At 37.0% G+C, this 12,148-nt stretch overlaps 1 protein-coding gene across 7 annotated transcripts in view; it reads right to left on the reverse strand.

Moving 5' to 3' along the window:
- The window catches only part of tead1b (TEA domain family member 1b), a 53,538-nt gene that overhangs the window by 18,248 nt on the left and 23,142 nt on the right, over positions 1–12,148 (reverse strand). The window lies entirely within an intron of this gene.

Raw genomic sequence — 12,148 nt, forward strand, 5'->3', positions numbered from 1 at the left:
TTCATTCACAAAGCTTGAAACAAATAGGGGCTATCTATTTTTAGGATGTGCAAATGAGATATGTATACCTCCTAAATGAATAGGATCCAGTCTTACTGTGTTACACCGTGTAGAATTAACATGAAAAAAACCTCAGCAGCAGCACAACCTTTACATGAATCTAATCCAACCCCAGTCTCTTCAGAAGCTCAACGTTTTGAAAGGAAACGGACCTAGCTTTTCATACTATTATAGCAAACAAAGGCAACTGAATATATTGGGTTTAAAACAGTGCTGCTCTGACTAAAGTATAATTAAAGCATAGCTTTGTAGTAATTTCCAATTAACAATGGCCCCAAACATTCTTCCGCCCTCAACTCTGCTCTAATTGCTGAAGCAATGAACATGACCCTGTTTAGCCCTTTCATATGGTAATAACATGCCGCCAACCAAAACTATTACACAAATTATAGGTAGGGAGGCTCTCTAATTATGTGTCCAGCTGTAGCAAACTAATCCCGTGGAACCACGCTAGTCCTCTATGAAATTCACCAAATGCTTGTTATAATGAAACATTTTTCTACCTTTACTTAATTATTAATTAAAGGCCTTCCTGTTATGACACAATGGGACAACAAAGTACTGCACATGTGCTAATAAGGCACATCTTAGGGAATCAGAGGAAAGGCATTTTCTATCAACAGCAACATATCAGGGATGACAAAAGGAAAGAGCACAAGCTCTCAGAGGAATACATGTAGATAAGATAGTGCATTGGCTATATCTGGTGTCTGGAGGACAACCCCATTTCTCTAATGGACACAAAGCAGTAGGTTGAGGATTCATCTTGCAGGCAAATAATGCGTAAGTGGCTAAATGAAATACACAGTTGGTCTGGGTATAGTAGCATCAGTTACAACCGCCAAGACCTATTATGATCATCTATTTTCTGAATGAATATTGTGTTTAATTGAAAAAAGTTAAATTGAAAAAAAAAAAAAAGAAAAAAAAACTTGAATGAATTTAATTTCATTGTCTCGTTTTGTCTCACTAGCCTTTTAAGCTCAAAGATGTTAAATGAATATTTTACCTGGAACAAGTAAATAATTAGCCTTTTGCTAAAAAAATTATAACAAAACCTGCTATGCTTGGTTAGAAATTGTGTGTGAGACCCTCTTCATGTCATTTCAGTGTTTAACATGTTAGGTTAATCAAAACATGATTAGCAGGAATATATCAAGATGTGGTCATAAAGAGGGATCTTTTTCCCCATGGTTAAAAAAAGAAAAAACTGACAGCATAGCAGGAAAAATTGATTTTTTCCCTATATAAAAGCTCTCTATACTTCAATAAAGAGAACTCACACTCTTCAGGAATAACAGATTTTTTATTACTCAAAACACTTGTTTTACATGTAGCACAGGTGGGTTTGGACTTCAAGGTGTAGTTTGTTTGCTGACTCTGAAGCTCTTCTCACCCTGAACATTCAGGCAACGTCAGCCTGACTGAACATTGTCATGTGTCCCCACACTTTAAATAAACAACATCTGGAGATTTACAATTTCAGCATGCCTGTCCAGTGCGCCCGCAGTGTAAACTTTACCAGATGAAGCAAGGACCAGCACCATTTTCAATAATTCACACACTGTGGAAACACAACATGACAATACAGGCATTCATGCAAACTCCCGATTCCTAGATCAAAGCACACAAATGGCCAGCTGAAAGCTTGCTTACTGTTGAATAATTCATTCTTTTCACCAGGCTGGGAAAAAAGGCACAGTGGGTCCTGGCTAGCCTGTGTTCTCTTTTATAATTTTTTTTTTCCCTCTTTCCTTCTTGCTAGAAACCAGAATTTGTTAAAAAGAAAAAGAGAAAGAGAGAGAGAGAGAGAGAGTGACTATCCACATTAGAGATAATGTTTTAGACATCCGTTTTTCACTCCTGAAATTCCTTAAATACGAAATATTCCATTAATACAGAATTCTTTTGTGGTAAATACAAACCTGTTGAACATTTATCATTCAAATGTTATTTTTGAACAAAACTAACTTTTTAGCTTAAGTCTTATGTTCATCTCCTTTGCAATGGTAACATGGGTGCTAAGTGCTTTTGCATTTATTATAAAATCGCAGACAGTAAACATCCCGTCTTCATGCTGATGTGGTATCTACTTTCAACGACTGCAAAGGTACATTTCTAAATACCTAATAATGCAGTTAATACAGTCATTTATTATCTAAAACTAATAGTGAAGTAGTTAAATTTAATCAGGTAAAATAGAACATGTGTTGTTCCAAAACTAAATTTACAGTTTTGTCACCTAAACCTTGCCTAAAAGAAATACATTTAAATAACTTATATTTTCCACCTTGTATATTGGTTTCTGGGATTAACCCTTTAAACCAAGAATGCAACTGAAAAGTAAAGAATATTTATGAGCTTTCACTGAATCACTGGAAAACCTTAAAGTAAAAATTAATGTCAGCTGTTTTCTTAATTCCTTTTATTGGTTTACATTTATTCCCTTTAAATGGTTGCAAAGGTTTTTCTCTGGGGGTTTAGTAGAGTCCTGGTAGCCAAACTTGGACAATGCTGAGAAAATTAACCATTTATGGGGTGTTCCTGTCGATCAGAGCAATGGGAAAAGGATTCAATATTTATGGTGCTACCCGTGAATACATGCGTTCTTTTCAGCATGTGGAGGATGCCTACACCTGGTCAGTGTGAACTTTCTCTCTGAATCACTCTGGAGGATCCACCACATAAGAACGGCAGCCCTGCTGCAGCCCCACAAAGAAATACTTCTCAACTTTCTCCAGATCATCCTCAAGAACTTGCATTCTCTAACATGGGGTAGGCACCCTCTGCTGTGAATAACAACTCAGCATATTGTCACAGTCAGCTGTGGACTGATTTCAGAGGTGTTCCCAAATTATCTCCCTTCTCCCAGAAAGAAACAAAACCAAGAGGTCAACATATAAAGAGTTGGACCATATAAACAAAGTGCAAGGTTTAGAGTACAAACCTAAATTTTTGGGACAACTTTGGTTTTTCCTTTCATTTTTTACTAAGAAAAGTGCAATACATTTTCCAAAGCCTATTTTTTTAAAAAAACAACCAAAATGTTAATTCCCTGTTATTTAGGCTGAAGACAGTGTTCTGGTCTAAAGAAGTAATTACCTGTTAAAAAAAAATAGATTATATTTATTTTTTTCTAATAATCGTTTTGTATTTTTGTATCTGTTTCAAGTCAATTCTTAGTGACTATTCTGGGCCACTCAAAAAGTCTAAAGCCAAGGTTGATATCTATGGTAATAATGATCCCAGCTTTGTAAGTGATTAACAATGAGCATAACCAACCAAAACCCAAAGAATGAGATTCTTGTCCTTAGCTTTTTTTCTTTTTTTAAAAAATCCCCTTTGTGTGCTTAGTGCGGTAATGTACGAACCCTGTTGCCCGGTAGTGTCAGTAATGCAAGAGATTGTAGTTTTCAACGGAAGAAAATGGGACATATTTTAGTTTAGTTTGAGATTTTTCATGTATAAAAACAGGTGAATCTTGACATTTCCTTTGGAACATCCAACCTTAACCCATCTTTACATCCATTTCTTGAAATAATATTCTATATTTAAAACCAAAGAAACCATTTTAGTTTAACCTTCTATTGAATTTGCTAATAAAAAAAGCTCATCCAAATTTGCACAGAAGAGAATTTATAAAACCTATTACTAATATCCATAATGATAATATCCATATATAATTCCCCACTTCTATAATATTCATATGAATGTATGTATTGGGCAAGTCTTGTCTTCTGTTAATTTTCATGGTAAAAAATACATTGGTAATCCTCCGTAAGGCAATGCTGAATCTCCACAAAAAGGCTAGTCTCTAAAATCAATAACATCACCTTCATTAACCTGGAGGATTTAAGCTGTGGCATATTAAGCTATTTAACTGGCTTGGTTTTGTCCTTTTAACATAAGGACAATGGTTTAGTACTTTATGCCCCCCACCCCTTTCCCTCCTTTTAAAAGCATCCATTTCCTGTAACAGCACTATTTTTTCCTCCCTCTAATGCAAGCACAACCGCAGTCACATCTGGCCCAGAACTCTGACTCGAGACAGTGCTGGGCCTGGCCAGGAATCAGTCAGGAGATTGCCTGCATGTGTGAAGCCACACACATGCAGGCAATCCACTTTCTCTACACAGGGTCTCACAGGCAGCCTAAGAGAACATGACTTTCTTCAGCATATTAGGAAGCTGTTTTATCCACTATTTATTCAGCTCATCTTTAATCAGCACTTATTACAATACTATTAAGCAGTGAATACATTTGTACTAATGGCAAGGCATTATCAATAGTTGTAATATTAGTAATAGCTGTTAACATCAGTATTTCTTGGGGTGCGGCAACATCAGTGTAAATTTTTTTTTTACTTTTTTTTTCCAGCGAATACTTTAAGATGCCACAAATCCATTAGGAAAATATTATAAAATGCTCCTTCAATGTTATTACAACTTTGATTAAATTAATAAATATTGACACTTATTGTGACAAGTGGTAATTGAAATGCACCTTTCTGACATTTTAATTACTTTTACATTCTTAAAAAAAAAAAAAAAAAAAAAAAAAGAAGAAGTGAAAGTTTATTGGTTTTGTTTGCTTTTCTTTAGGAGCAAGGGTAAGACGTGGGGCAAGAAATTGCTTAGCAAGTGGTTTACTGATACCCTAAAAAGTTAGCAGCTAATATAAAACATACTCATAGAATATTTAATTGGTCAAATGACAGAGGACAAATTAGTAAACAAGCTAATCGTCATCCACTCAGAATTCGACCAAAGTGCAACATCATCTCCAGAGCCTGTGCAATGTTGGCTTCTTCAAGACTGCATGTCTGCATGCATGCAATAAAAAAAGAGATATCTGTCTGGGATACTGCCAGCCTCTGCAGAGGGATACCTCTGTGAAGGTATAAGATGCCTCCTTGACACAACTCTGAGATAAATGGTAATAATGTCTATTCACTTCTAAACATTTATAAACTTTAGATAGGGTTGACAATGACTGCCTTGTTGACATGGTACATGTACATACATGGTACATGCACATGCTTTAGAGTTGTATTAAAATATTCCAACTCAACAGTATTTTACCAACAACTTTGTGCCATATTGTCATATCACAGCTAAATAAATACTGAAGCACCAAGTGTATTTTTTTCCTCTGCAATGAGATGACAAAAATACTACAATCCAACAGTCTTCATTAAATATCCCTCACAGGTAGTCATCACATGTAGAACTGGTACACACAATCCAGTCAAACCAACTGAAAGTCCACAACAGCCAGTGAGAAAGTCAAACGCCATCCTTTCCTCTTTCGTTGGTTAATGGGTTGTGTCAGGAGCAATAACTGGATGCAGGAACGAGTATACTGAAGACAGCAATTCTGCAAATGGCAATGGGAAAAGAGGAGACTGTCTTATTGTTATTGGGTGTCTTAATTTTGGTTTAAAAAAGTATGTAGACCACTGTGTGTGTGTGTGTGTCTCTGTGTGAATGCATGTGTGTAGCTGGCTGATACAATGGGCCCAGCTTTCTTGTCATTCAAGACAGATGACTTGAGGGTCTCAGGCAGACATTAGCATCACAATGCACAAAACCAACAATATGAAGGTATTCATCCCAGGTTTTGGGAATAGTAGGCAGGGACAGCAAGCCATTTACTTGAAATATCAATGGGAAACCACAGCTTGCCAAGTGAAGGAGAACCACTGACTTGTGGCTTCAAAAGAAAATGACTATGCTATCAGTTTAGCATCATGTCAGCAATGACAGTGGCATCAGACATTGTTGACAACCTGCATAAAGACTGATCTCACTGGATTAAATCGTGCACAATGCACAGGGTGAGGAAACAATATGACACTTATGTAAGCTTAAACAATTAAAACTAAATATAAAATGTCTGCAGCTGGCCAGAGCCTGCAGGTGTTTCCAGAGAAAGGTGAAGCACAAACACTGTAGTCAAAGCTACAAACTATTCCAGCCTCTTCAGCAGTGAAATATCTAGTATAATTCAGTAAATAATGTCAGTTTATCCTAACATCTGACTCCAGTCCACCAGCTACTTTTTACAAGTGCCATAACTTCCTGCATTGTTGGGCTTTCATGCTGGAAGTGCAATTCTTTGAGAAAGACTTCAAGGCCTAACACTGCTTACGTGACTCCACAATGATCACAAACACTACTGCTATTCTCTGACACACAATTGAAATCCCTCTTCCTACACGCTGACACTCATACAAACAGAAACCATCCTAATGTGTGTGAGGGGAAACAGAAAGCTTTAAGCTTTTGTACTCTCATGAATTGGCCTTACATGTGTGTGATGTGATTTGGTTCATACTTACGTAAACTTAAAAAAACCTGGATGTGTAGTACATACACAAAGTTAAAACTTTTTTTGTTGTACTTTTGATGTGTTTTTACAGTTCTTTGTCTTTTGAACTTGTCTGAATTTTTACACTGGAATGTGATTATTATAGCAAGCTTAGATCATACTGTAATTTATATGTAGTAATGTTGAAGTGTCTCATAGGCTCTTTCAGTTCTGGTTTCAACACATATGGGTGTTCCTTCCATATCTACAGGAAACATTTCTATTTAGTTGTCCAGACAAGAAAAGCAGACATAAAAACAAGAAAACCTACAATTAGGACTACTTAATTTACTTCGAAGCATGAAAATATCTCAACAGAGGATAAAACACAGCATAGGTTTTACATTTTGGGTCTATTGTGTCGTTTTGTTAAAAACATTTATCACACACTGAAGTGGGTTCTTTTTGTGCCAGTAAATCAGTTGGTTTTCCCAGTAAACAAAACAGCTTATTGATTGAATCCCCTAATATCAATACTAAAATACACAACAGTGTAACAAAGAACTATTCTGCTGATCCCAAGTTCTTCTGGCTTATCGGCCAAATTTTTATCAAAGTTTGGAGACTATTTTAAACTATTTTTAGGCAGGGAAATCAAATAAACCTAAACAAAAATTTATGCTACAACTAAAACTTTTAGGTGATGTGGATTTATCCAAATGAGGATGGCTGTGATCTAATAAGATAACACCTTTTGGTATAATGTCCTTCATTATAAGTCAGCTTTTATAAGTTAAATGAAACAGACCATTAAAAAAATAAATAAAAACATTTTTAAATGCCACTGTGCAATTAAACTCTTTAATTGGCAGTCACCATATATTCATTTATGGACACTTAAGAGCATGATTGGCAAGACTAGTGGAAATATCCACTGCTTATCTAAACAGCAAAGGCTTTAGAGACGACCTGGTGACTTGCATCCCTTTGGGACTTGCATCCTTTTGGGACTTGCATCCTTTTGGGACTTGCATCCTTTTGGGACTTGCATTCTTTTGCAATGCAAGTCAGTAATCTCTTCTTAAGGCCGATTTATGCTCGTGCAGCGTCTGCGTGCGGTCGTTTACGGCGTAATTGGCGTTTGCGAGTTTGCTCTCGCACTCGAGCGTACGGGGTGCGTGTCTTTTTGGTGTCGTGTTGCAGTTTCTCCTCATCTGAAGGTGGCAGCAGGGGTGGTTTCAGCCGGTAAACTCACCAGGTCGGAGTTTTTTTTTTAAGGTTCATTTCAGTTCGGTAGATATTTTCTGTTTTAAAACAACAATGGTTTCCAGTATGGTTCAGTGTCTTTATTAGCTTGTGGAAGAAAACGAAGAAATAATTTGATCAGCCTCTCATCAACTTGATCCACTGGTTATTGTTTTTAAAAACAGTGGTTACCACACAAATTCAGTGAGAAGATCCAGATTTCTGGCAACACGTGATCCCAAACTGACCAATCACAAGTGAGTACCTCCACGTAACCATCTGCTTAGCAGGGATGCACGTCAGGTCTGGAAGAGGTGCGCGTCGAGCCCCTGCAGAGCTACGCCGAGCCTACAGAGGTTACGCAGACACCGCGCAAGCATAAATCCGCCTTTAAATGTAAGCTTTACAGTGAAGGAAGAAAAAACACCTTTCAGAACAGCATTTCTGAGGCTGCTGTTGCTGCTATCTCAATGAAGTTTATCTAGGGTGCATTCACACCTAATAGTCGGTTGCAACGTTCTTCTGTCCTGAGTTTGCTTTCACATTGCAGATAAACAAACCGGACCTTTTCAATAGTGTATTCTCCTCCTCGCCAGAGGAGTTGCTGCATCAAGTATTACTGGAGGACAAACAATGAAGAAGAAAACCAGCCAGAGCTGCCCATCATCCTACGTGTGTGTAGACTGTGGCTATATTTAACCACAATCCCCTTTGCTTTGTAGTCTGCTTCCTGTACTTGGTTTAAGCGGACCAAGACACACATTTGTTAGCGGACCTGAGTTGGATTGTTTGATCTAAATCAGAATTTGTTTGTGTCTTCACACATCCCCAAACAAACTAGGATTTGAATCAGAAGAGCCGTTGTGAATGCAACCAATAAACAGAATCAGAAATGATTAATCCCAGAGGAAAACTGCTGCTTTGCAGGGCTCTTTAAAACAGTTAAATACAGTAAAACATAGTGAGAGAAAAATAGAAAATAGAAAAATACAAGTGTAAGTAAAAAGTAGAATAAGGTGCTGAAATAAATTAAATTAAAATAAATTAAAATTGCATTAAATTAAATGGCATTAAATAAAATACAAAAAAAATAAAAAATAATAAAACTGATAGACTTCATGGATGAAAGACCCATAGTAGTTATTGAAAACAGGGGGGATTGTTTGAGGAATAGTTTTAAGAGTAATCACTATCTTTTATTTACTTTTTTTTATACGTACTATAGAATAGCAATGCTTTCAACAGATTTTAAGACTTAAAATTGGTCTGATGATCTTGAGTATCACCTTGGGTTTGAAAATCCAGTCATGAAAATTAAGTTCTCTATATAATGCAGTGAGCAACAGTAATTAACAGCTCTTTAAAAATCCATTTTTCTCTGAACACCAAAAGAAATCAATACTTAACTTGAAATGACCTTATTGAGTTAGATAAAAGGTTTTATTGCAGGGGCTGGGTCAGGGGCAGTTGAGCTAATGTGTCAGCTGAGCAGTGGGGGATTAAAGGTGAGGTGTTCTCTCAAAATCTTACAAGACATCACAAAGCAGCAGGTCACTAACCTGAGCCTTCCTGGAGACACAGAGGGGATTACAGCAGCCAACCTCTGCTGAACTGTGCTTGTATTCAGACGTAAAGACAGCCTCTTTATCACTCAGCAGGTCCAGCCCATTCTATTTCCTCTCTCTCAGCTCTGCACCTCTCAAACAAGACCAGATCTAAAACCTACCAGCCTCAACTCCGTGCAATATACTCACAGGGGACCAATTTGCACAGCTAGGCCTTGTCTGAATCACTCTATCAATTAGGAGCCACTGTGTTTATCATCACATACATTATTGTAGAGGGTGGCCTGGTCATTGTGTTGAGGTCTGCCTCTCAAGAGAGGGAAAAGGATGAAATAAATGACCAGGGAGCGAAGCCACAGTTGGACAGGCTGCTGGACTAATCTGAAAGGACGGCTGTAATTATAAGTCTCCCGAGGAACTGGCTGTGTGGCAGGTCCAATGTGTGAACATAGTGCTAACAGTCAAGAAGGTGCCCTGCCCTCCCTCTCCACAACAGAGTAAGACACTGAGTCAAATCAATATTTTCAATCTTTCAGGATCAATTCAGCATCTGAGCACAAAGGAAGACACGCTGGCTGTGACCAATATGTATAAATGAAAAGTCAAACTTTGTGGTCATGATGGGTTCTTATGCCCCACGTTCTTTTGTAACCATGTGTTGATGGTGTCTGAAAGCCAGAACTGAACGAAAGTTTATATAGAGGCAAGGTACCAATTAGTTACTGAACACAGTGCACAGTCACTACAAAATATGCATGTTATTTTTTATTACTTAACAAGAAAATGATTATATAACAGCCTGAATTTTGACAGATTTATGGCCACGGCTACAGTTTCCTTTGTTTCCAGAGATGCTGTTTAGTACTCAGAGACCTTTCTCTAAAACAGCAAAGACAGAGACGACGGTCTGTGTCAAAACTGGAGTGTCATCCCCATGCTTTGGATGAGAGCATAACAGTGGCATTCATATTCCATTCATATGTTGATTACACAAAATGGTCCCATCAGTGTGAGATCATCTCATCAGAACTAGTGTTTCATCAATGGAGTATGATGTAATCAGTATGAAACGGATGATCTTTCTTAACAGAGCACCAAAAGCGATCCTGCATCTTTAAGAAGCCTGGAGTCTCACAGTGTTTATGTCAAACAAAAGCAGCCAATTGGGAACATGCAACCTGATACCAGAAGCCTGGCTCAAAGGGCCTCACACAGACCTCAGAGCGAGGACACACCCCAAGCACTCCTGATTCAGACAGGCACAGAGCCAGATCCTGCAATCTAGCCATTTAGTACAAACAATTCCACACAGATAACCGACTAGGACACTCTCTGTATCATTAAAATATGATTTTACTTTTTTTTAAATGCATTCATTGACACAGTAAATTATTGCTCACCGCTCCATTAATGACAGGTGATGTTTAAGGGCATTAATTTGTCACTTTTTTAAAATAATATATACATATAACATATAATATATACTTATTTTCTCACAAAGAATGAATACATCAATATGCAATGATATTAGTATAGAAAATGGACTCTTTTGGACCATTATCAGCCTAGGTGTAGTTTACACCATCATTTCCTCCATCTCCACTGTCTGGAGGCAGCCACCCTATGAGATATGAACCCCCCACACAACAATAAAATCTCACACAATGTCACAACATGTTGCTTGGCCACCATCACACAGACATCAGTAAGACCTGAAATCAGTCCCCAGAGCAGACAGATATAAAATAATATGAACTTCAAAGTCAATTCTACTGCTCAGCAAAAGAAAGGCTCTAAATGTAGATCCTTTCTTTGGCTTAGTCTAATTAATTACAAATCCTCAGAACCACAGTAAAACAAATGGATAATAAGCTAAACATATGTAGGAAACCACATACAATCACATTCATTTTTTTATAAGTAAAAAAGCAAAATCCTTGTTGAAAAAGTGAAAAAAAAACAAAAACAAAAGCAGACTTAATAAGTTGATTGTAGTGTGTGCCTTTTGGGCACTGGAAAATGCATTAGTCCAGTCTTAACAGTATTTCAAACTGATAAGCGTGAGGCAAACCAAGGATGCTACTGTTGGGATGGGCCAAATCACATTTTTTACTGTCTGGGAAATTTATCGTAGATTCACTGTATACAAAATTACAAATTTAGTTTGCACAGTGGTTGTTCACAAATGTCTCCACTAATTGAATTTTTACTACTACTTGATGTTAAAATGACTCACTAAAAAGATGTATAGGGCTTGAAACAAAGGAATTTATTATTTTTTTGCTTTTATTTTATTCATACTCTAAAAAATATGTGCTTGGTTTGACCTTATTTATTTACTTTTACAATGCATATTTATAATTAGTTTTTAAATATGTCAAACTTGACAATTTCTTTCTAGAAAAATATTTACAGGTAAGTGAAACCTTTTTTTATGACCGAACATTTCACATTTGCAAGAAATTAATTGTATTTTTCCAATGTGTTTCTGTGATTGTTTCAGAAAGAAATAAACACAAGTCATTATATTATATTATATTATAAAGGTGTCAATAACTTCATAAAGACCATTATATTTGGCTTCTCTCCTTGACATAATTGCCACCTTACAAATAAATAAATGCCAAATGAAAAACGTTGACTGGAACTGAGGCTGAGTTGACATGGAAAGACTCCTTCACAACTCCAGAGTGACCCAGTACGAAAGCTTGTCGCAAACCCCATCTTAAAATCTTCAGTGTACTTAAAAATGACTTCTTCTTTCCCAGGTCATACCTGCATCAATGTTATTCACACTTTCAACAGTTTCCCCTTTTAAGAAAGGCATAAAATAATTGGACTTTTTTTTCACCATGCGTGTGAATGCACAGTAGTCTTACAATGACAATGGCAGGGGAACAAATGAGGGATTATTCTGGAGGTGTGTGATGCCTCTCCTGCAATGAAGTTCCTCACACTCTATTCTGAGT

The sequence above is a fragment of the Melanotaenia boesemani genome, chromosome 1 (assembly GCF_017639745.1).
Source record: "Melanotaenia boesemani isolate fMelBoe1 chromosome 1, fMelBoe1.pri, whole genome shotgun sequence".
NCBI lineage: Eukaryota > Metazoa > Chordata > Actinopteri > Atheriniformes > Melanotaeniidae > Melanotaenia > Melanotaenia boesemani.